This window comes from Lissotriton helveticus, chromosome 11 (genome assembly GCF_964261635.1).
Source record: "Lissotriton helveticus chromosome 11, aLisHel1.1, whole genome shotgun sequence".
Lineage (NCBI taxonomy): Eukaryota > Metazoa > Chordata > Amphibia > Caudata > Salamandridae > Lissotriton > Lissotriton helveticus.
Window position 1 is genome coordinate 710,195,311 of NC_136072.1, and position 22,972 is coordinate 710,218,282.

General features: G+C 43.5%; 17 non-coding genes across 17 annotated transcripts; all 17 read left to right on the top strand.

Annotated features, from left to right (window-relative positions):
* Positions 1–149: 149 nt before the first annotated feature.
* On the top strand, positions 150–231 carry TRNAS-CGA (transfer RNA serine (anticodon CGA)). Its single transcript has one exon. It is a non-coding gene; the product is annotated as a tRNA-Ser (tRNA).
* Positions 232–1,381: 1,150 nt separating this feature from the next.
* On the top strand, positions 1,382–1,462 carry TRNAS-CGA (transfer RNA serine (anticodon CGA)). The gene has a single exon. It is a non-coding gene; the product is annotated as a tRNA-Ser (tRNA).
* A 1,147-nt stretch (positions 1,463–2,609) lies between these two features.
* On the top strand, positions 2,610–2,691 carry TRNAS-UGA (transfer RNA serine (anticodon UGA)). The gene has a single exon. It is a non-coding gene; the product is annotated as a tRNA-Ser (tRNA).
* Positions 2,692–3,859: 1,168 nt separating this feature from the next.
* Positions 3,860–3,941, top strand: TRNAS-UGA (transfer RNA serine (anticodon UGA)). The gene has a single exon. It is a non-coding gene; the product is annotated as a tRNA-Ser (tRNA).
* A 544-nt stretch (positions 3,942–4,485) lies between these two features.
* Positions 4,486–4,567, top strand: TRNAS-CGA (transfer RNA serine (anticodon CGA)). Its single transcript has one exon. It is a non-coding gene; the product is annotated as a tRNA-Ser (tRNA).
* A 539-nt stretch (positions 4,568–5,106) lies between these two features.
* Positions 5,107–5,188, top strand: TRNAS-CGA (transfer RNA serine (anticodon CGA)). Its single transcript has one exon. It is a non-coding gene; the product is annotated as a tRNA-Ser (tRNA).
* A 1,150-nt stretch (positions 5,189–6,338) lies between these two features.
* On the top strand, positions 6,339–6,420 carry TRNAS-UGA (transfer RNA serine (anticodon UGA)). The gene has a single exon. It is a non-coding gene; the product is annotated as a tRNA-Ser (tRNA).
* A 544-nt stretch (positions 6,421–6,964) lies between these two features.
* Positions 6,965–7,046, top strand: TRNAS-UGA (transfer RNA serine (anticodon UGA)). The gene has a single exon. It is a non-coding gene; the product is annotated as a tRNA-Ser (tRNA).
* Positions 7,047–7,588: 542 nt separating this feature from the next.
* On the top strand, positions 7,589–7,670 carry TRNAS-UGA (transfer RNA serine (anticodon UGA)). The gene has a single exon. It is a non-coding gene; the product is annotated as a tRNA-Ser (tRNA).
* A 544-nt stretch (positions 7,671–8,214) lies between these two features.
* Positions 8,215–8,296, top strand: TRNAL-CAA (transfer RNA leucine (anticodon CAA)). Its single transcript has one exon. It is a non-coding gene; the product is annotated as a tRNA-Leu (tRNA).
* An 8,365-nt stretch (positions 8,297–16,661) lies between these two features.
* On the top strand, positions 16,662–16,743 carry TRNAS-CGA (transfer RNA serine (anticodon CGA)). Its single transcript has one exon. It is a non-coding gene; the product is annotated as a tRNA-Ser (tRNA).
* A 1,147-nt stretch (positions 16,744–17,890) lies between these two features.
* TRNAS-UGA (transfer RNA serine (anticodon UGA)) lies at positions 17,891–17,972 on the top strand. The gene has a single exon. It is a non-coding gene; the product is annotated as a tRNA-Ser (tRNA).
* Positions 17,973–18,516: 544 nt separating this feature from the next.
* On the top strand, positions 18,517–18,598 carry TRNAS-CGA (transfer RNA serine (anticodon CGA)). Its single transcript has one exon. It is a non-coding gene; the product is annotated as a tRNA-Ser (tRNA).
* Positions 18,599–19,745: 1,147 nt separating this feature from the next.
* On the top strand, positions 19,746–19,827 carry TRNAS-UGA (transfer RNA serine (anticodon UGA)). Its single transcript has one exon. It is a non-coding gene; the product is annotated as a tRNA-Ser (tRNA).
* A 543-nt stretch (positions 19,828–20,370) lies between these two features.
* On the top strand, positions 20,371–20,452 carry TRNAS-UGA (transfer RNA serine (anticodon UGA)). Its single transcript has one exon. It is a non-coding gene; the product is annotated as a tRNA-Ser (tRNA).
* A 1,148-nt stretch (positions 20,453–21,600) lies between these two features.
* Positions 21,601–21,682, top strand: TRNAS-UGA (transfer RNA serine (anticodon UGA)). Its single transcript has one exon. It is a non-coding gene; the product is annotated as a tRNA-Ser (tRNA).
* Positions 21,683–22,226: 544 nt separating this feature from the next.
* TRNAS-UGA (transfer RNA serine (anticodon UGA)) lies at positions 22,227–22,308 on the top strand. The gene has a single exon. It is a non-coding gene; the product is annotated as a tRNA-Ser (tRNA).
* The last annotated feature ends 664 nt before the right edge of the window (positions 22,309–22,972 follow it).

Below are 22,972 nucleotides of genomic sequence, written 5' to 3' on the forward strand. Positions count from 1 at the left end.
ATAATTGTATGAAAGCATGTGAAATAAGTGAGGGCAACAGGGCACTGCTGGTTCCTGCCCCGTCCTTTTGTTACTTTATTTTTTAGGTCTCGGCCTGACGTGAGCAGCGCATGGCTCATATACGACAACAGTGACGTCATACTCATGGAGCTGCGATGGCCGAGTGGTTAAGGCGTAGGACTCGAAATTCAATGGTGTTTCCCTGCGCAGGTTCGAATCCTGCTTGCAGCGACGTACGATTTTGCATGAACACCATTTGGTTTGTTAAGGAAATTTTCACTTCTCGTTAGTCAATCCTCATCAAGTCACAGAGTTAAACAGCAATAATTCAAACTAAATGTAAACATTAAGACAATTTCAACACTCAGGAAGTGTTTTAGAGAGCAGGTGGTTCAGAAGGGTTCGTAGTCTGGGCCTGTCCTGCCTGATCTTGACGAGTCACAAAAAGAGTAACTTTTTCATGTAGCGTGTCTTGTTTAGGCTTTTGGACTCTTTCTGAGTACTCTTAAGGGCCCATTCCCAGCGCCGTAATATAGGGAAAAGAGGGTAGAAATGTGCAGTGATTGATTACCGCTCATCTGTGCCCTGTCACTCACTTTGAGTGATGCGTGTTGCTATTTTTATTAATTGTATCAAAGCATGCAAAATAAGTGAGGACAACAGGGCACTGCTGGTACCTGCCCCGTCCTTCCGTTGCTTTATTTTTAAGGTCTCGGTCTGACTTGAGCAGCGCATGGCTCGTATACGACAACAGTGACATCATTTTCATGGACCTGAGACGGCCGAGTGGTTAAGGTGTTGGACCTGATATCCAATGGGGTTTCCCGGCGCAGGTTCGAATCCAGCTTGCAGCATCGTGAGATTTTGCATGAATGCCATTTGGTTTAGTTAAGTAAATGTTCACTTCTTGTTATGCAATCCTCATCAAGTCACGGAGTTAAACGGCAAAAACAAAAACTAGATGTAAATATTGAGACAATTTCCACACCCAGGAAGTGTTTTAGAGAGCAGGTGGCTCGGAAGGGTTCGTAGTCTGGACCTGTCCTGCTTGATCTTGACGAGTCACGAAAAGAGTCATTTTTTTATGTAGAGTGCCTTGTTTAGGCTTTTGGACTCTTTCTGAGTACACTTAAGGGCCCAGTCCCAGCGCCGTAATACAGGGAAAAGAGGGCAGAAATGTGCAGTGATTGATTACCGCTCATCTGTGCCCTTTCACTCACTTTGAGTGATGCGTGTTGCTATTTTTATTAATTGTATGAAAGCAAGAGAAATAAGTGAGGGCAACAGAGCACTGCTGGTACCTGCCCCTTCGTTCGGTTACTTTATTTTTTAGGTCTCGGTCTGACGTGAGCAGCGAATGGCTCGTATACGACAACATGGAGCTGCAATGGCCGAGTGGTTAAGGCGTTGGACTCGAAATCAATGGGGTTTCCCTACGCAGGTCCGAATCCTGCTTGCAGCCTCGTGCGATTTTGCATGAACACCATTTGGTTTGATAAGGAAATGTTCACTTCTCGTTACTCAATCCTCATCAAGTAACAGAGTTAAACAGCAAAAACTCAAACTAAATGTAAACTTTAAGACAATTTCAACACTCAGGAAGTGTTTTAGAGAGCAGGTGGCTCGGAAGGGTTCGTAGTCTGGACCTGTCCTGCCTGATCTTGACGAGTCACAAAAAGAGTAATTTTTTTATGTAGCGTGTCTTGTTTAGGCATTTGGACTCTTTCTGAGTACTCTTAAGTGCCCATTCCCAGCGCCGTAATATAGGGAAAAGAGGGTAGGAATGTGCAGTGATTGATTACCGCTCATCTGTGCCCTGTCACTCACTTTGAGTGATACGTGTTGCTATTTTTATTAATTGTATGAAAGCATGCGAAATAAGTGAGGGCAACAGGGCACTGCTGGTACCTGCCCCGTCCTTCCGTTGCTCTATTTTTTAGGTCTCGGTCTGATGTGAGCAGTGCATAGCTCGTATACGACAACATGGAGCTGCGATGGCCGAGTGGTTAAGGCATTGGACTCGAAATCAATGGGGTTTCCCTGCGCAGGTCTGAATCCTGCTTCCAGCCTCGTGCGATTTTGCATGAACACCATTTGGTTTGATAAGGAAATGTTCACTTCTCGTTACGCAATCCTCATCAAGTAACAGAGTTAAACAGCAAAAACTCAAACTAAATGTAAACATTAAGACAATTTCAACACTCAGGAAGTGTTTTAGAGAGCAGGTGGCTCGGAAGGGTTCGTAGTCTGGACCTGTCCTGCCTGGTCTTGACGAGTCACGAAAAGAGTAATTTTTTTATGTAGCGTGTCTTGTTTAGGCTTTTGGACTCTTTCTGAGTACACTTAAGGGCCCATTCCAGAGCCGTAATATAGAGAAAAGAGGGCAGAAATGTGCAGTGATTGATTACTGCTCATCTGTGCCCTGTCACTCACTTTGAGTGATGCGTGTTGCTATTTTTATTGATTGTATGAAAGCATGCGAAATAAGTGAGGGAGACAGGGCACTGCTGGTACGTGCCCTGTCCTTCCGTTACTTTAATTTGTAGGTCTCGGCCTGATGTGAGCAGCGCATGGCTCGTATACGACAACAGTGACATCATACTCACGCAGCTGCGAAGGCCGGGTGGTTAAGGCGTTGGACTTGAAATCCAATGGGGTTTCCCCGCGTAGGTTCGAATACTGCCTGCAGCGTCATGAAATTTTGCATGAACACCATTTGGTTTAGTTAAGTAAATGTTCACTTCTCGTTATGCAATCCTCATCAAGTCACAGAGTTAAACGGCAAAAACTCAAACTAGATGTAAACTTTGAGACAATTTCTACACCCAGGAAGTGATTTAGAGAGCAGGTGGCTAGGAAGGGTGTGTAGTCTGGACCTGTCCTGCCTGATCTAGACAATTCAGGAAAAGAGTAATTTTTTTTTATGAAGCGTGTCTTGTTTAGGCTTTTGGACTTTTTCTGAGTACACTTAAGGGCCCGTTGCCACCGCCGTAATAGAGGGAAAAGAGGGTAGAAATGCACAGTGAATGATTACCGCTCATCTGTGCCCTGTCACTCACTTTGAGTGATACGTGTTGCTATTTTTATTAATTGTATGAAAGCATGTGAAATAAGTGAGGGCAACAGGGCACTGCTGGTTCCAGCCCCGTCCTTATGCTACTTTATTTTTTAGGTCTTGGCCTGACGTGAGCAGCGCATGGCTCATATATGACAACAGTGACGTCATTCTCATGGAGCTGAGATGGCTGAGTGGTTAAGGCGTTGGAATCGAAATCCAATGGGGTTTCCCTGCGGTGGTTCGAATCCTGCTTGCAGCGATGTATGATTTTGCATGAACACCATTTGGTTTGTTAAGGAAATTTTCACTTCTCGTTAGTCAATCCTCATCAAGTCACAGAGTTAAACAGCAAAAATTCAAACTAAATGTAAACATTAAGACAATTTCAACACTCAGGAAGTGTTTAAGAGAGCAGGTGGTTTGGAAGGGTTCGTAGTCTGGACCTGTCCTGCCTGATCTTGACGAGTCACAAAAAGAGTAATTTTTTTATGTAGCGTGTCTTGTTTAGGCATTTGGACTCTTTCTGAGTACTCTTAAGTGCCCGTTCCCAGCGCCGTAATATAGGGAAAAGAGGGTAGGAATGTGCAGTTATTGATTACTGCTCATCTGTGCCCTGTCACTCACTTTGAGTGATGCGTGTTGCTATTTTTTATTAATTGTATCAAAGCATGCGAAATAAGTGAGGGCAACAGGGCACTGCTGGTACGTGCCCCGTCCTTCCGTTACTTTAATTTTTAGGTCTCGGCCTGATGTGAGCAGCGCATGGCTCGTATACGACAACAGTGACATCATACTCACGCAGCTGCGATGGCCGAGTGGTTAAGGCGTTGGACTTGAAATCCAATTGGGTTTCCCCGCGTAGGTTCGGATCCTGCTTGCAGCGTCATGAGATTTTGCATGATTCCCATTTGCTTTAGTTAAGTAAATGTTCACTTCTCGTTATGCAATCCTCATCAAGTCACAGAGTTAAATGGCAAAAACTCAAACTATATGTAAACATTGAGACAATTTCTACACCCAGGAAGTGTTTCAGAGAGCAGGTGGCTAGGAATGGTTTGTAGTCTGGACATGTCCTGCCTGATCTAGACAAGTCAGGAAAAGAGTAATTATTTTTTAAGAAGCGTGTCTTGTTTAGGCTTTTGGACTTTTTCTGAGTACACTTAAGGGCCCGTTGCCACCGCCGTAATAGAGGGAAAAGAGGGTAGAAATGCACAGTGAATGATTACCACTCATCTGTGCCCTGTCACTCACTTTGAGTGATACGTGTTGCTATTTTTATTAATTGTATGAAAGCATGTGAAATAAGTGAGGGCAACAGGGCACTGCTGGTTCCTGCCCCGTCCTTTTGTTACTTTATTTTTTAGGTCTCGGCCTGACGTGAGCAGCGCATGGCTCATATACGACAACAGTGACATCATACTCATGGAGCTGCGATGGCCGAGTGGTTAAGGCGTTGGACTCGAAATTCAATGGGGTTTCCCTGCGCAGGTTCGCATCCTGCTTGCAGCATCGGGCGATTTTGCATGAACACCATTTGGTTTGTTAAGGAAATGTTCACTTCTCGTTACGCAATCCTCATCAAGTCACAGAATTAAACAGCAAAAACTCAAACTAAATGTAAACATTAAGACAATTTCAACACTCCGGAAGTGTTTTAGAGAGCAGGTGGTTCGAAGGGTTCGTAGTCTGGACTTGTCCTGCTTGATCTTGACGAGTCACGAAAAGAGTCATTTTTTTATGTAGAGTGTCTTGTTTAGGCTTTGGACTCTTTCTGAGTACACTTAAGGGCCCGGTCCCAGCGCCGTAATATAGGGAAAAGAGGGTAGAAATGCGCAGTGATTGATTACTGCTCATCTGTGCCCTGTCACTCACTTTGAGTGATACGTGTTGCTATTTTTATTAATTGTTTCAAAGCAAGCGAAATAAGTGAGGGCAACAGAGCACTGCTGGTACCTGCCCCTTCCTTCGGTTACTTTATTTTTTAAGTCTCGGTCTGACGTGAGCAGCGAATGGCTCATATACGACAACAGTGACATCATACTCATGGAGCTGCGATGGCCGAGTGGTTAAGGCGTTGGACTCGAAATCCAATGGGGTTTCCCTGCGCAGGTTCGAATCTTGCTTGCAGCGATGTACGATTTTGCATGAACACCATTTGGATTGTTAAGGAAATGTTCACTTCTCGTTAGTCAATCCTCATCAAGTCACAGAGTTAAACAGCAAAAATTCAAACTAAATGTAAACATTAAGACAATTTCAACACTCAGGAAGTGTTTAAGAGAGCAGGTGGTTTGGAAGGGTTCGTAGTCTGGACCTGTCCTGCCTGATCTTGACGAGTCACAAAAAGAGTAATTTTTTTATGTAGCGTGTCTTGTTTAGGCATTTGGACTCTTTCTGAGTACTCTTAAGTGCCCATTCCCAGCGCCGTAATATAGGGAAAAGAGGGTAGGAATGTGCAGTGATTGATTACCGCTCATCTGTGCCCTGTCACTCACTTTGAGTGATACGTGTTGCTATTTTTATTAATTGTATGAAAGCATGCGAAATAAGTGAGGGCAACAACAGGGCACTGCTGGTACCTGCCCCGTCCTTCCGTTGCTCTATTTTTTAGGTCTCGGTCTGACGTGAGCAGTGCATAGCTCGTATACGACAACATGGAGCTGCGATGGCAGAGTGGTTAAGGCGTTCGACTCGAAATCAATGGGGTTTCCCTGCACAGGTCCGAATCCTGCTTGCAGCCTCGTGCGATTTTGCATGAACACCATTTGGTTTGATAAGCAAATGTTCACTTCTCGTTACGCAATCCTCATCAAGTAACAGAGTTAAACAGCAAAAACTCAAACTAAATGTAAACATTAAGACAATTTCAACACTCAGGAAGTGTTTTAGAGAGCAGGTGGCTCGGAAGGGTTCGTAGTCTGGACCTGTCCTGCCTGATCTTGATGAGTCACGAAAAGAGTAATTTTTTTATGTAGCATGTCTTGTTTAGGCTTTTGGACTCTTTCTGAGTACACTTAAGGGCCCATTCCAGAGCCGTAATATAGGGAAAAGAGGGCAGAAATGTGCAGTGATTGATTACTGCTCATCTGTGACCTGTCACTCACTTTGAGTGATGCGTGTTGCTATTTTTATTGATTGTATGAAAGCATGCGAAATAAGTGAGGGAGACAGGGCACTGCTGGTACGTGCCCTGTCCTTCCGTTACTTTAATTTGTAGGTGTCGGCCTGATGTGAGCAGCGCATGGCTCGTATACGACAACAGTGACATCATACTCACGCAGCTGTGATGGCCAAGTGGTTAAGGCGTTGGACTTGAAATCCAATGGGGTTTCCCCCCGTAGGTTCGAATCCTGCTTGCAGCGTCATGACATTTTGCATGAACACCATTTGGTTTAGTTAACTAAATGTTCACTTCTCGTTATGCAATCCTCATCAAGTCACAGAGTTAAACGGCAAAAACTCAAACTAGATGTAAACTTTGAGACAATTTCTACACCCAGGAAGTGTTTTAGAGAGCAGGTGGCTAGGAAGGGTTTATAGACTGGACCTGTCCTGCCTGATCTAGACAAGTCAGGAAAAGAGTAATTTTTTTTTATGAAACATGTCTTGTTTAGGCTTTTGGACTTTTTCTGAGTACACTTAAGGGTCCGTTGCCACCGCCGTAATAAAGGGAAAAGAGGGCAGAAATGTGCAGTGATTGATTACTGCTCATCTGTGACCTGTCACTCACTTTGAGTGATGCGTGTTGCTATTTTTATTGATTGTATGAAAGCATGCGAAATAAGTGAGGGAGAAAGGGCACTGCTGGTACGTGCCCTGTCCTTCCGTTACTTTAATTTGTAGGTGTCGGCCTGATGTGAGCAGCGCATGGCTCGTATACGACAACAGTGACATCATAGTCACGCAGCTGCGATGGCCGAGTGGTTAAGGCGTTGGACTTGAAATCCAATGGGGTTTCCCCGCGTAGGTTCGAATCCTGCTTGCAGCGTCATGAACTTTTGCATGAACACCATTTGGTTTAGTTAACTAAATGTTCACTTCTCGTTATGCAATCCTCATCAAGTCACAGAGTTAAACGGCAAAAACTCAAACTAAATGTAAACATTAAGACAATTTCAACACTCAGGAAGTGTTTTAGAGAGCAGGTGGCTCGGAAGGGTTCGTAGTCTGGACCTGTCTTGCCTGATCTTGATGAGTCACGAAAAGAGTAACTTTTTTTATGTAGCGTGTCTTGTTTAGGCTTTTGGACTCTTTCTGAGTACACTTAAGGGCCCATTCCAGAGCCGTAATATAGGGAAAAGAGGGCAGAAATGTGCAGTGATTGATTACTGCTCATCTGTGACCTGTCACTCACTTTGAGTGATGCGTGTTGCTATTTTTATTGATTGTATGAAAGCATGCGAAATAAGTGAGGGAGACAGGGCACTGCTGGTACGTGCCCTGTCCTTCCGTTACTTTAATTTGTAGGTGTCGGCCTGATGTGAGCAGCGCATGGCTCGTATACGACAACAGTGACATCATACTCATGCAGCTGCGATGGCCGAGTGGTTAAGGCGTTGGACTTGAAATCCAATGGGGTTGCCCCGCGTAGGTTCGAATCCTGCTTGCAGCGTCATGAAATTTTGCATGAACACCATTTGGTTTAGTTAACTAAATGTTCACTTCTCGTTATGCAATCCTCATCAAGTCACAGAGTTAAACGGCAAAAACTCAAATTAGATGTAAACTTTGAGACAATTTCTACACCCAGGAAGTGTTTTAGAGAGCAGGTGGCTAGGAAGGGTTTGTAGTCTGGACCTGTCCTGCCTGATCTAGACATTTCAGGAAAAGAGTAATTTTTTTTTATGAAGCGTGTCTTGTTTAGGCTTTTGGACTTTTTCTGAGTACACTTAAGGGCCCGTTGCCACCGCCGTAATAGAGGGAAAAGAGGGTAGAAATGCACAGTGAATGATTACCGCTCATCTGTGCCCTGTTACTCACTTTGAGTGATACGTGTTGCTATTTTTATTAATTGTATGAAAGCATGTGAGATAAGTGAGGGCAACAGGGCACTGCTGGTTCCTGCCCCGTCCTTATGTTACTTTATTTTTTAGGTCTTGGCCTGACGTGAGCAGCGCATGGCTCATATACGACAACAGTGACATTATACTCATGGAGCTGTGATGGGCGAGTGGTTAAGGCGTTGGACTCAAAATCCAATGGGGTATCCCTGCGCAGGTTCGAATCCTGCTTGCAGCATCGTGAGATTTTGCATGAATGCCATTTGGTTTAGTTAAGTAAATGTTCACTTCTTGTTATGCAATCCTCATCAAGTCACGGAGTTAAACGGCAAAAACAAAAACTAGATGTAAATATTGAGACAATTTCCACACCCAGGAAGTGTTTTAGAGAGCAGGTGGCTCGGAAGGGTTCGTAGTCTAGACCTGTCCTGCCTGATCTAGACGAGTCACGAAAAGAGTAAGTTTTTTATGTAGCGTGTCTTGTTTAGGCTTTTGGACTCTTTCTGAGTACTCTTAAGGGCCCATTCCCAGCGCCGTAATACAGGGAAAAGAAGGCAGAAATGTGCAGGGATTGATTACCGCTCATCTGTGCCCTTTCACTCACTTTGAGTGATGCGTGTTGCTATTTTTATTAATTGTATGAAAGCATGCGAAATAAGTGAGGGAGACAGGGCACTGCTGGTACATGCCCCGTCCTTCCGTTACTTTAATTTTTAGGTCTCGGCCTGACGTGAGCTGCGCATGGATCGTATACGACAACAGTGACATCATACACATGCAGCTGCGATGGCCGCGTGGGTAAGGTGTTGAACTTGAAATCCAATGGGGTTTCACCGCGTTGGTTCGAATCCTACTTGCAGGGTCATGAGATTTTGCATTAGCACCATTTGGTTTAGTTAAGTAAATGTTCACTTCTCGTTATGCAGTCCTCTTCAAGTCACTGAGTTTCAAGTTTTTATTATTATGTTTTCGGCTCTCAAACGAAGGCCACATATAACAATCATATACTTAAACACAAACATATACAATATTAAAATACAAAATCATTCAAGAAAACACCACATGAACACAGCCCGGAGAAACACAAATTACCATTACAGGTTTCATTAATAAATGTCTAAAAAACTCCTAAAAAAATTAAAAATTTTGAAGCAAAACATTTCATTGGGTGGACAGTAAAGGGAATGGAAAAAAGTATTTACATTAAGAATTCCTAATTGTAAGCAAATAGATCTCAACCATTTAGAACGAAATGGGCGTAGTATAGGACAAATAAACAAAACATGATTTCGGTCTTGGACTGCCTTATTACAAAAATTACATATGGGGGATGTTCCATACCACTTTGCTAATAAAGAGTTTAAAGGAAGTAAATCGTGTCGCAAGAGGTACCATAACCTTCGTACTCGATGTGGGATATTCCAGGAGACATACTGCTGGGCCAGCTTTATTGAATACGAATTTAAGAGTAGTTCCCCCTCCTTCTTTCCATGTAAGGTAGACATATCCAATTTAAAGCAGAGTTCCCAAGATGCGTATTTCAGCTGAGACTTTAGTTGAGACGGAGAAAGTAAAAACAAGGTATTTTCCTCCAACTCTAACAATTTTACAGCTGTTCTGAAGTTTTTTACTAATAATGAGAACTCATTTAAATTGCCCAGCAGTTCCTTTTTTATATATGCCCGTAAGGAACCCGGATCACCTCTGGCCAAACAGGCCACCCATCTTACTAGGGCAATCAACCCCTGTACCCAACAGCTCCGGAGGCCAAATTCCAGCCTACATGCTGACACTGAGCAAGCTGTATTAAAAGAAGAAATTCTTCTCAAAACCTTTCCCTCCATTAAATGCAGAAAACCCCAATGTCTTAATTCCACCAATTCTAATCCATAAAGCATAGTTGCAGGGATTTTTGCATTATACACTTCCAAAAAACGAGCAAAGTGTCTTTTCCCTGTAGCAGAGTACAGCGAGCATAACCCCATACCATGAGACAGTGCCTTACTCGAATTATGTTCAATATGAGGTCTTTCACTTAGGTTAGCCGCGATTATTTTACCTAAAAAGGGGTACGTTTTAACCACCTCTAGTCTCTGACCACCAATAGCCCATCCAAAGTCTACAGATCTACATTTTTTCTTTCCAGTGATACACATAATTTTGCTTTTGGACACATTAATCTTCATGAAATGTCCTTCCGCAAATAAGTGTAAAGCTTGTAGGCGATTAGCTAAGCCCTTAGAAGTTAGATCTAAAATGAGGATATCATCCGCATACATTAAGACAGAAATGGATGAACCTCCAACCACCGGGGCTAAACCAACACCTGCAGCAATAGAAGCAGGAAGGTCCGCAATATATAGCGAAAACAACATGGGGGCCAGTAGACACCCCTGTTTTAACCCGTTTAGAGATGGGATGGACTGAGAAAGGCCCCTTTCTCCACCTTGTAACACCTTACACCAGGTATTCGAGTGAAGAGATCTTACGAGTTCCAGTAGATGGGACGGCATACCCATTACAGCAAGCTTTCTCCACAGCGTTGGACGATCCACCTTGTCAAACGCTGTGGAGAAGTCTACAAATGCCGCATATACCCCACCTCCCCGGATTCGTACATATTTGTCCGTAATCACTTGAAGAGCAGTCAAATTATCAAGTGTACCATGTTTTTTACGGAACCCAGTCTGTTCCAAAGGTAAAATGTTATTTGCCTCCACCCAATCTGTAATTAATAATAAAAGGCATTTAGCAAAAACTTTTCCAACCGCGTCCAATAGAGCGATCAAACGATAGTTCATGGGTTTATCCCGCTCGCCCTTCTTAAATAGGGGTATTAATATACTTCCCTTCCAAGAAATAGGGACTGATCTTAATAAGAAGCATGCTTTAAACAAGGGGAAAAGAATCCTACTCCAAGTAGTAACATCCTGTTTCAAAACTGAAATGGGCAACTCATCTGGTCCCAACGCTCCGGAAGAGCGCATACTCTTAATCGCCAAAGCAATAGAATTCTCAGATGGCGGCTCCATAACGGACCTACTGTCCCAAAGAAGATCACTATCCTCACCCCTTATGCCATTTGATGCATACAGATTCAATAAGAATAAACGCCAAACATCCTCAGGAATAGAAACGGGAGTAGGGGAAGTTCTTACACCACACCCCTTACCAATTATGGACCAAAAATCTCTGAATTTACCATAGGTAGAAGCCTCCCTTAGGCTAATCCAGAGAGAGTCTTCTTTTTCTTTCTTTAGTTTTGCTCTCACTCTGGTCCTCTTTCTTTTTAATAAGGATAACTTATTTTTTGTTTCCATGGATCTAAACAGAAATTGTTGCCTCACTAATTTATTTATTTATTTATTTAAAGGCAACAATAAACTAGGGACAAAATTCACTTTCTTGGAATATCTAAGCTTCTTTGCAAGTGCAATAAGCTTTTTCATAAAATTTTCAAAGCGAAGAAATTCCATACCCTGCCATTCTTTTAGTTCAAGTAGGGTTTCTGCAAGGATAGTTTGTAAACCCTTCATAGTCGTCGGGTTCCAGTAACATCTACCTGACCTACCAAGCAGAGAAAGTCCACCAGTACTTAAAGACCATGTATCCGTAACCTGAGGTTGTAATAAAAGAGTTATATTAATCACGTTATGATTGCTCATAGAAGTTTGAGAGACCATTAAATCCTGAATGAGAAAAAAAGAGACGTAGTCCATAATTACATAATTGAGGATAGATTCCCCCTTAGGAGACCTATGAGTAAATTTAGCGGGATTATCGGATGCCATCCTACCATTTACAATCAACCCATCTGAATGGCTAAGTTCTTGCAGCAATATTTTTCCTCTTTTGTTAGTTTTTATTTTTCTTGGCAAAGTAGATTGCGGTATATTATAAGCCTCTTCTTTAAACTTATTTCTAAACAGATTTATGCTTGAATGGGACACTTTACTATTCAAATCGCCCACAAGTAAAATATAAGGGGGCTGGTCACATTCTAGTAGCTGTTTAACATATGAAAACATTTGCTTCATTACAATATTAAAACCATCTTCTGGCGGGATGTATGCATTGATGATTACTAGAGAACGCAGGCTGCCTACACTAATTAAATTATTAATGGTTATAGCTTGAAAAAGGTTGCTTTGGTCAACATAATGAGAGAATTGCCATTGCAGTGCATTAGACAGGAGACAGGCAATTCCCCCTTTTGCATGACCTTTTTTAGCCGGCGCAGCTGCTGCCTCTAGCACAAAATAGTCCTTTCCCCCATCTAGGCCATTTTTACACCAAGTTTCTTGGATGCATATCACATCTGCATTTAAAGAAAATAAAAAGTCAAGTTTCTCTGGACTATTAGACACCCCTGCTGCATTCCAGGATAATACTTTTAATTGAGTGCTAAAGATGTTGAAACAGTTTTGGATTATCCGAGTTTTTATTAGACAAAACTCCTGGAAGCCAATTCCACCGGTGATTGTCTTCTATTATGGGAGCAGTCATATTCAGAGGAGTAGGCAAAATCTGGGAAACCATACGTTTGCCTCTCAAGACCCTAATTTGCAAATCTTTAATAGATTTAGACATATTCTCCTGCCTGACACCCGGCTTTGTGGCCCCTTCTCTAGGGGGATATCCCTTCCAGTATGTAGAAAGGGTAACACATCTATCCCTCTACATTGAAATGATTCTGCCTGTTGTAACACAAGATTAACTATTATCTTAGAATAAAATTTCGCCCGTACACATAGACCATTTTCGTACCCTACTAAGGAAACCAAATCAATGTCATTCGACTGAATTAATTTTAAACAATCAATATCTTTAAAACAATTGAGCAACCATGACCTATTTAGGTATAAATCAGAATCAAATAATGGCAAGAAGTCCAAAGTCAAGGTGTCCACATATGAATTAGACATTTTAAATTGTAGAGAAGAAGAGTTTATAGCAACATCAACTGGTAGTTGAAAGATAGGCGCCGATGGATTAAGTACTCCTGATACAGAAGGCATAATTCTCATTTCTTCTTCAATTGGAACACTGGGCGGTGTTAAATTATTCTCTTGAAGATGGACTTCCACAGTGTTGGTACCATTATTACGAGCACTAATCACAAATTGACCCAGTCCTACTGGCAAAACATTAATGTAGAACTGTAAACAGCTATAGATTGTCAAATGATCGTACTAATCATACCTCTAATTATAGAGATTATTACTCTGTTTCAGTCTATTGCCATAAATAAAAGGTAGCCCGTCTCTGATAGACACGTAACCAGACAACACAGTACAAACATCCACTAGAAGGACAACATTTGAAAAAAGTGTGAATAGCTAGATGACACCTCACGGGCGCACCACCAATGGGACCCCTGGTTGGTACTCACCAGGATGGCCCTGTTCTCATCATCGGTGTCAAATAGCTTAACGTAAACGTGTCCGAAAACCCAAAGGAAAGAGGGAGACAGTGAATGGTGCAGTGTACGCAAAACTTATATGTGACAAAGACTAACAACGTTCAACATATAACACAAAAAATACTGCGCAACAAGCTACAACAACCTTTTTACTCATATTTTCTTGTTGCTTACAGTAAACATGTAAAATAAAAGGAGGGGTACGAATACTACCTATCGATTCGTACTCAGCTCACAGCCGACATGTTTCATTGCCTTAGGTATTTTATCAGGCAATTTCTTCAGGGCAAACGAAAAATTAGGGTGCCACTGCCACGATACTGTGCTTTAAATGTTGGGAGGCACCTTTAGCTTTCATACCGTTACCAATATGGCTATGTTAAAATCCTGGACCCACTTCCAAACGGTAAGTATGGTCTTGCCTCCCTTCTATTTTCATCATTATTACGAGAACAATTAACTACAGAACCATTGGTACCATTGATCACCTTGTTAGAAAAAATATCCAATAGAGATTTATCTTCAATCTCTGGCTCATTATAGTCTTCATTGATCATATGTTTTTGGAAAATGATTTGCCTCTGGTTTTTTTCTTGTACTTACGAACGGGTTTCCTGTTTTTCCCTTTATTCTTTCTACTTTTAATAACTTTTCCGTTTTCATCAGAATTCACTTCAGGTTCCTTTCTTTCAGTGATAAAAATTGGGAATAACTCTTTTCCCACCGTGAGATCCACCTCCTCCAAACTTTCCTCTTTTAGGATTGGTTCTAATATCTGCATACCATTAGAAACAGAAGGGATGGAATTCCCTAAGGACTCATTTTTGTTAACCATTTCTGGCATCACTGCAGGAGCATTTCTTTCGGATAAATTATTGCTGTCAAAAGGAAAAACAGTCTCTGGGACAACAGTAGTCCCATTTTCTGCACTTTTTGCCAACAATACCTTCAGAATCTGGGTAACTGAGTCCAAGGTACAGTCAGAATTCCCAACAAATTTGCTCAATAAAGACAGTATGGAGGACAACAAGTGTTCTAATGCTATTAAACAATCAGAGATAGGTCTATCTTCTTTCGGCAATCCAGAAGCGGCAATGGGGCAAATACCGGATAGATTAAGTAATAAACTCCTAGAATCATTCTGTAATGAAGGAATGTCATCAGATGTTATAGAGGGAGTACTACTATATAGCAATAATCCTGACGGAGTTGCTCCCGATGCCGCCTTACTGGGATTCAAATGATTCAAATTTCCATCCTCCATGTAACGGCCACATAATTCAAGGTCAATACTAGACTAGAAGGATTCTCCTTTTATAGCCACATCGGGACATTCTGCACCGAAGGGAGTGTTAGATCGAAGTGTAATTGTATCTTTTATATTATTCTCAGGCATTTCTCCCCCTGAAGTGTATACTGAAAGATTAGCCACAGAGGATGCTAGTTTAGGGAACAATAAGTCTTTTTCCACCACTGATGGCGCCCCCACCAAAGGCGCCATCTGAGTACCACCTATCTCCGGGATTACTACAGGTTGTTCCCATAATTGCAATAACTGCTTCTGACCCTTCATTAAAACCCCATTGTCAAATTTATTCCTCAAGGGGTTAGATCTGGTTTTTGTACATGACCTTCCCCCTAGGACTCTTCCGGAACGTAGTTTTTTTGCAGTCATCCTTCACAAATGAAGCAGCCAGACAGCAGAATATGGTTCAGATATTATATATAGCAATCACTGAGTATTACACAGAGTCCTTTATTATGCAACTAGTGAATGCTCGTCAGTGTCCACATATATCTCCTATCGGGCGTCCCAAAAAGGCACTCTACACAAATCACTTGCAAATGAATATAACGTGGCCCAGCCCAGCCTACCTCAGCCACTGAGGGCCATAGAGGGCCCGCTCTTTGCCCGGTCTTCGCCCGCTCTTCCGTCCGCGCGCGTCCCGCGTACGCATCTAAAGGCTGGGTTTGGTAGGAAGAGGAGGTGGGCGGGAAGAGGCACCAGGTGCGCGGAGTGGTGTAGCGCAAGCACTCCTGGTCCTCGCAGTCCCGCTCCCGGTCTCAGCAGCACTGTAAGATTGGCCTCCTGATGTCAGTAGTGACTGAGCACACGGGCTCCCAAGTCACAGGCAGGACTCTCAAATACGGGTTTCACAAGGCAAGAAAGGGTTTCTTCACAATGCGACTGCGAGCGGCACCTGCGGAGCGGGGGCCGCGAGTCGTCTTATGCTCACATAGAGGAGGGGGCGGGAAGAGGCACCAGCTGCGTGGAGTGGTGTAGTGCAAGCGCTCCTGGTCCTCGCAGTCCCGCTCCCGGTCTCAGCAGCACTGTAAGATCGGCCTCCTGATGTCAGTAGTGACTGAGCACACGGGCTCCCAAGTCACAGGCAGGACTCTCAAATACGGGTTTCACAAGGCAAGAAAGGGTTTCTTCACAATGCGACTGCGAGCGGCCCCCGCGGAGCGGGGGCCGCGAGTCGTCTTATGCTCACATAGAGGAGGGGGCGGGAAGAGGCACCAGGTGCGCGGAGTGGTGTAGCCTAAGCGCTCCTGGTCCTCGCAGTCCCGCTCCCGGTCCCAGCAGCACTGTAAGATTGGCCTCCTGATGTCAGTAGTGACTGAGCACACGAGCTCCCAAGTCACAGGCAGGACTCTCAAATACGGGTTTCACAAGGCAAGAAAGGGTTTCTTCACAATGCGACTGCGAGCGGCACAGAGCTAAACGGCAAAAACTCAAACTAGTTGTAAACATTGAGACAATTTCTACACCCAGGAAGTGTTTTACAGAGCAGGTGGCTCGGAAGGGTTTGTAGTCTGGACCTGTTTGCCTGATCTAGACAAATCACGAAAAGAGTAATATTTTTTCATGAAGCGTGTCTTGGTTAGGCTTTTGGACTTTTTCTGAGTACACTTAAGGGCCCGTTGCCACCGCCGTAATAGAGGGAAAAGAAGGTATAAATGCACAGTGAATGATTACCGCTCATCTGTGCCCTGTCACTCACTTTGAGTGATACGTGTTGCTATTTTTATTAATTGTATGAAAGCATGTGAAATAAGTGAGGGCAACAGGGCACTGCTGGTTCCTGCCCCGTCCTTTTGTTACTTTATTTTTTAGGTCTCGGCCTGACGTGAGCAGCGCATGGCTCATATACGACAACAGAGACATCATACTCATGGAGCTGCGATGGCCGAGTGGTTAAGGCGTTGGACTCGAAATTCAATGGGGTTTCCCTGCGCAGGTTCGCATCCTGCTTGCAGCATCGGGCGATTTTGCATGAACACCATTTGGTTTGTTAAGGAAATGTTCACTTCTCGTTACGCAATCCTCATCAAGTCACAGAATTAAACAGCAAAAACTCAAACTAAATGTAAACATTACCACAATTTCAACACTCTGGAAGTGTTTTAGAGAGCAGGTGGTTTAAAGGGTTCGTAGTCTGGACCTGTCCTGCTTGATCTTGACGAGTCACGAAAAGAGTCATTTTTTTTTTGTAGAGTGTCTTGTTTAGGCTTTTGGACTCTTTCTGAGTACACTTAAGGGCCCAGTCCCAGCGCTGTAATATAGGGAAAAGAGGGTAGAAATGCGCAGTGATTGATTACTGCTCATCTGTGCCCTGTCACTCACTTTGAGTGATACGTGTTGCTATTTTTATTAATTGTATGAAAGCAAGCGAAATAAGTGAGGGCAACAGAGCCCTGCTGGTACCTGCCCCTTCCTTCGGTTACTTTATTTTTTAGGTCTCGGTCTGACGTGAGCAGCGAATGGCTCGTATACGACAACATGGAGCTGCAATGGCCGAGTGGTTAAGGCGTTGGACTCGAAATCAATGGGGTTTCCCTGCGCAGGTCCGAATCCTGCTTCCAGCCTCGTGCGATTTTGCATGAACACCATTTGGTTTGATAAGGAAATGTTCACTTCTCGTTACGCAATCCTCATCAAGTAACAGAGTTAAACAGCAAAAACTCAAACTAAATGTAAACATTAAGACAATTTCAACACTCAGGAAGTGTTTTAGAGAGCAGGTGGCTCGGAAGGGTTCGTAGTCTGGACCTGTCCTGCCTGATCTTGACGAGTCACGAAAAGAGTAATTTTGTTATGTAGCGTATCTTGTTTAGGCTTTTGGACTCTTTCTGAGTACACTTAAGGGCCCATTCCAGAGCCGTAATATAGGGAAAAGAGGGCAGAAATGTGCAGTGATTGATTACTGCTCATCTGTGCCCTGTCACTCACTTTGAGTGATGCTTGTTGCTATTTTTATTAATTGTATGAAAGCATGCGAAATAAGTGAGGGAGACAGGGCACTGGTGGTACGTGCCCCGTCCTTCCGTTACTTTAATTTTTAGGTCTCGGCCTGATGTGAGCAGCGCATGGCTCGTATACGACAACAGTGACGTCATACTCACGCAGCTGCGATGGCCGAGTGGTTAAGGCGTTGGACTTGAAATCCAATGGGGTTTCCCTGCGTAGGTTCGAATCCTGCTTGCAGCGTCATGATATTTTGCATGAACACCATTTGGTTTAGTTAAGTAAATGTTCACTTCTCGTTATGCAATCCTCATCAAGTCACAGAGTTAAACGGCAAAAACTCAAACTATATGTAAACATTGAGACAATTTCTACACCCAGGAAGTGTTTCAGAGAGCAGGTGGCTAGGAATGGTTTGTAGTCTGGACATGTCCTGCCTGATCTAGACAAGTCAGGAAAAGAGTATTTTTTTTTTATGAAGCGTGTCTTGTTTAGGCTTTTGGACTTTTTCTGAGTACACTTAAGGGCCCGTTGCCACCGCCGTAATAGAGGGAAAAGAGGGTAGAAATGCACAGTGAATGATTACCGCTCATCTGTGCCCTGTCACTCACTTTGAGTGATACGTGTTGCTATTTTTATTAATTGTATGAAAGCATGTGAAATAAGTGAGGGCAACAGGGCACTGCTGGTTCCTGCCCCGTCCTTTTGTTACTTTATTTTTTAGGTCTCGGCCTGACGTGAGCAGCGCATGGCTCATATACGACAACAGAGACATCATACTCATGGAGCTGCGATGGCCGAGTGGTTAAGGCGTTGGACTCGAAATTCAATGGGGTTTCCCTGCGCAGGTTCGCATCCTGCTTGCAGCATCGGACGATTTTGCATGAACACCATTTGGTTTGTTAAGGAAATGTTCACTTCTCGTTACGCAATCCTCATCAAGTCACAGAATTAAACAGCAAAAACTCAAACTAAATGTAAACATTACGACAATTTCAACACTCTGGAAGTGTTTTAGAGAGCAGGTGGTTTAAAGGGTTCGTAGTCTGGACCTGTCCTGCTTGATCTTGACGAGTCACGAAAAGAGTCATTATTTTTTTGTAGAGTGTCTTGTTTAGGCTTTTGGACTCTTTCTGAGTACACTTAAGGGCCCAGTCCCAGCGCTGTAATATAGGGAAAAGAGGGTAGAAATGCGCAGTGATTGATTACTGCTCATCTGTGCCCTGTCACTCACTTTGAGTGATACGTGTTGCTATTTTTATTAATTGTATGAAAGCAAGCGAAATAAGTGAGGGCAACAGAGCCCTGCTGGTACCTGCCCCTTCCTTCGGTTACTTTATTTTTTAGGTCTCGGTCTGACGTGAGCAGGGAATGGCTCGTATACGACAACATGGAGCTGCAATGGCCGAGTGGTTAAGGCGTTGGACTCGAAATCAATGGGGTTTCCCTGCGCAGGTCCGAAGCCTGCTTCCAGCCTCGTGCGATTTTGCATGAACACCATTTGGTTTGATAAGGAAATGTTCACTTCTCGTTACGCAATCCTCATCAAGTAACAGAGTTAAACAGCAAAAACTCAAACTAAATGTAAACATTAAGACAATTTCAACACTCAGGAAGTGTTTTAGAGAGCAGGTGGCTCGGAATGGTTCGTAGTCTGGACCTGTCCTGCCTGATCTTGACGAGTCACGAAAAGAGTAATTTTGTTATGTAGCGTATCTTGTTTAGGCTTTTGGACTCTTTCTGAGTACACTTAAGGGCCCATTCCAGAGCCGTAATATAGGGAAAAGAGGGCAGAAATGTGCAGTGATTGATTACTGCTCATCTGTGCCCTGTCACTCACTTTGAGTGATGCTTGTTGCTATTTTTATTAATTGTATGAAAGCATGCGAAATAAGTGAGGGAGACAGGGCACTGCTGGTACGTGCCCCGTCCTTCCGTTACTTTAAATTTTAGGTCTCGGCCTGATGTGAGCAGCGCATGACTCGTATACGACAACAGTGACGTCATACTCACGCAGCTGCGATGGCCGAGTGGTTAAGGCGTTGGACTTGAAATCCAATGGGTTTTCCCTGCGTAGGTTCGAATCCTGCTTGCAGCGTCATGATATTTTGCATGAACACCATTTGGTTTAGTTAAGTAAATGTTCACTTCTCGTTTTGCAATCCTCATCAAGTCACAGAGTTAAACGGCAAAAACTCAAACTATATGTAAACATTGAGACAATTTCTACACCCAGGAAGTGTTTCAGAGAGCAGGTGGCTAGGAATGGTTTGTAGTCTGGACATGTCCTGCCTGATCTAGACAAGTCAGGAAAAGAGTATTTTTTTTTATGAAGCGTGTCTTGTTTAGGCTTTTGGACTTTTTCTGAGTACACTTAAGGGCCCGTTGCCACCGCCGTAATAGAGGGAAAAGAGGGTAGAAATGCACAGTGAATGATTACCGCTCATCTGTGCCCTGTCACTCACTTTGAGTGATACGTGTTGCTATTTTTATTAATTGTATGAAAGCATGTGAAATAAGTGAGGGCAACAGGGCACTGCTGGTTCCTGCCCCGTCCTTTTGTTACTTTATTTTTTAGGTCTCGGCCTGACGTGAGCAGCGCATGGCTCATATACGACAACAGAGACATCATACTCATGGAGCTGCGATGGCCGAGTGGTTAAGGCGTTGGACTTGAAATTCAATGGGGTTTCCCTGCGCAGGTTCGCATCCTGCTTGCAGCATCGGGCGATTTTGCATGAACACCATTTGGTTCGTTAAGGAAATGTTCACTTCTCGTTACGCAATCCTCATCAAGTCACAGAATTAAACAGCAAAAACTCAAACTAAATGTAAACATTACGACAATTTCAACACTCTGGAAGTGTTTTAGAGAGCAGGTGGTTTAAAGGGTTCGTAGTCTGGACCTGTCCTGCTTGATCTTGACGAGTCACGAAAAGAGTCATTTTTTTTTTGTAGAGTGTCTTGTTTAGGCTTTTGGACTCTTTCTGAGTACACTAAAGGGCCCAGTCCCAGCGCTGTAATATAGGGAAAAGAGGGTAGAAATGCGCAGTGATTGATTACTGCTCATATGTGCCCTGTCACTCACTTTGAGTGATACGTGTTGCTATTTTTATTAATTGTATGAAAGCAAGCGAAATAAGTGAGGGCAACAGAGCCCTGCTGGTACCTGCCCCTTCCTTCGGTTACTTTATTTTTTAGGTCTCGGTCTGACGTGAGCAGCGAATGGCTCGTATACGACAACATGGAGCTGCAATGGCCGAGTGGTTAAGGCGTTGGACTCGAAATCAATGGGGTTTCCCTGCGCAGGTCCGAATCCTGCTTCCAGCCTCGTGCGATTTTGCATGAACACCATTTGGTTTGATAAGGAAATGTTCACTTCTCGTTACGCAATCCTCATCAAGTAACAGAGTTAAACAGCAAAAACTCAAACTAAATGTAAACATTAAGACAATTTCAACACTCAGGAAGTGTTTTAGAGAGCAGGTGGCTGCGGAAGGGTTCGTAGTCTGGACCTGTCCTGCCTGATCTTGACGAGTCACGAAAAGAGTAATTTTGTTATGTAGCGTATCTTGTTTAGGCTTTTGGACTCTTTCTGAGTACACTTAAGGGCCCATTCCAGAGCCGTAATATAGGGAAAAGAGGGCAGAAATGTGCAGTGATTGATTACTGCTCATCTGTGCCCTGTCACTCACTTTGAGTGATGCTTGTTGCTATTTTTATTAATTGTATGAAAGCATGCGAAATAAGTGAGGGAGACAGGGCACTGCTGGTACGTGCCCCGTCCTTCCGTTACTTTAATTTTTAGGTCTCGGCCTGATGTGAGCAGCGCATGGCTCGTATACGACAACAGTGACGTCATACTCACGCAGCTGCGATGGCCGAGTGGTTAAGGCGTTGGACTTGAAATCCAATGGGGTTTCCCCGCGTAGGTTCGAATCCTGCTTGCAGCGTCATGATATTTTGCATGAACACCATTTGGTTTAGTTAAGTAAATGTTCACTTCTCGTTATGCAATCCTCATCAAGTCACAGAGTTAAACGGCAAAAACTCAAACTATATGTAAACATTGAGACAATTTCTACACCCAGGAAGTGTTTCAGAGAGCAGGTGGCTAGGAATGGTTTGTAGTCTGGACATGTCCTGCCTGATCTAGACAAGTCAGGAAAAGAGTATTTTTTTTTTATGAAGCGTGTCTTGTTTAGGCTTTTGGACTTTTTCTGAGTACACTTAAGGGCCCGTTGCCACCGCCGTAATAGAGGGAAAAGAGGGTAGAAATGCACAGTGAATGATTACCGCTCATCTGTGCCCTGTCACTCACTTTGAGTGATACGTGTTGCTATTTTTATTAATTGTATGAAAGCATGTGAAATAAGTGAGGGCAACAGGGCACTGCTGGTTCCTGCCCCGTCCTTTTGTTACTTTATTTTTTAGGTCTCGGCCTGACGTGAGCAGCGCATGGCTCATATACGACAACAGAGACATCATACTCATGGAGCTGCGATGGCCGAGTGGTTAAGGCGTTGGACTTGAAATTCAATGGGGTTTCCCTGTGCAGGTTTGCATCCTGCTTGCAGCATCGGGCGATTTTGCATGAACACCATTTGGTTTGTTAAGGAAATGTTCACTTCTCGTTACGCAATCCTCATCAAGTCACAGAATTAAACAGCAAAAACTCAAACTAAATGTAAACATTACGACAATTTCAACACTCTGGAAGTGTTTTAGAGAGCAGGTGGTTTAAAGGGTTCGTAGTCTGGACCTGTCCTGCTTGATCTTGACGAGTCACGAAAAGAGTCATTTTTTTTTTGTAGAGTGTCTTGTTTAGGCTTTTGGACTCTTTCTGAGTACACTTAAGGGCCCAGTCCCAGCGCTGTAATATAGGGAAAAGAGGGTAGAAATGCGCAGTGATTGATTACTGCTCATCTGTGCCCTGTCACTCACTTTGAGTGATACGTGTTGCTATTTTTATTAATTGTATGAAAGCAAGCGAAATAAGTGAGGGCAACAGAGCCCTGCTGGTACCTGCCCCTTCCTTCGGTTACTTTATTTTTTAGGTCTCGGTCTGACGTGAGCAGGGAATGGCTCGTATACGACAACATGGAGCTGCAATGGCCGAGTGGTTAAGGCGTCTGACTCGAAATCAATGGGGTTTCCCTGCGCAGGTCCGAATCCTGCTTCCAGCCTCGTGCGATTTTGCATGAACACCATTTGGTTTGATAAGGAAATGTTCACTTCTCGTT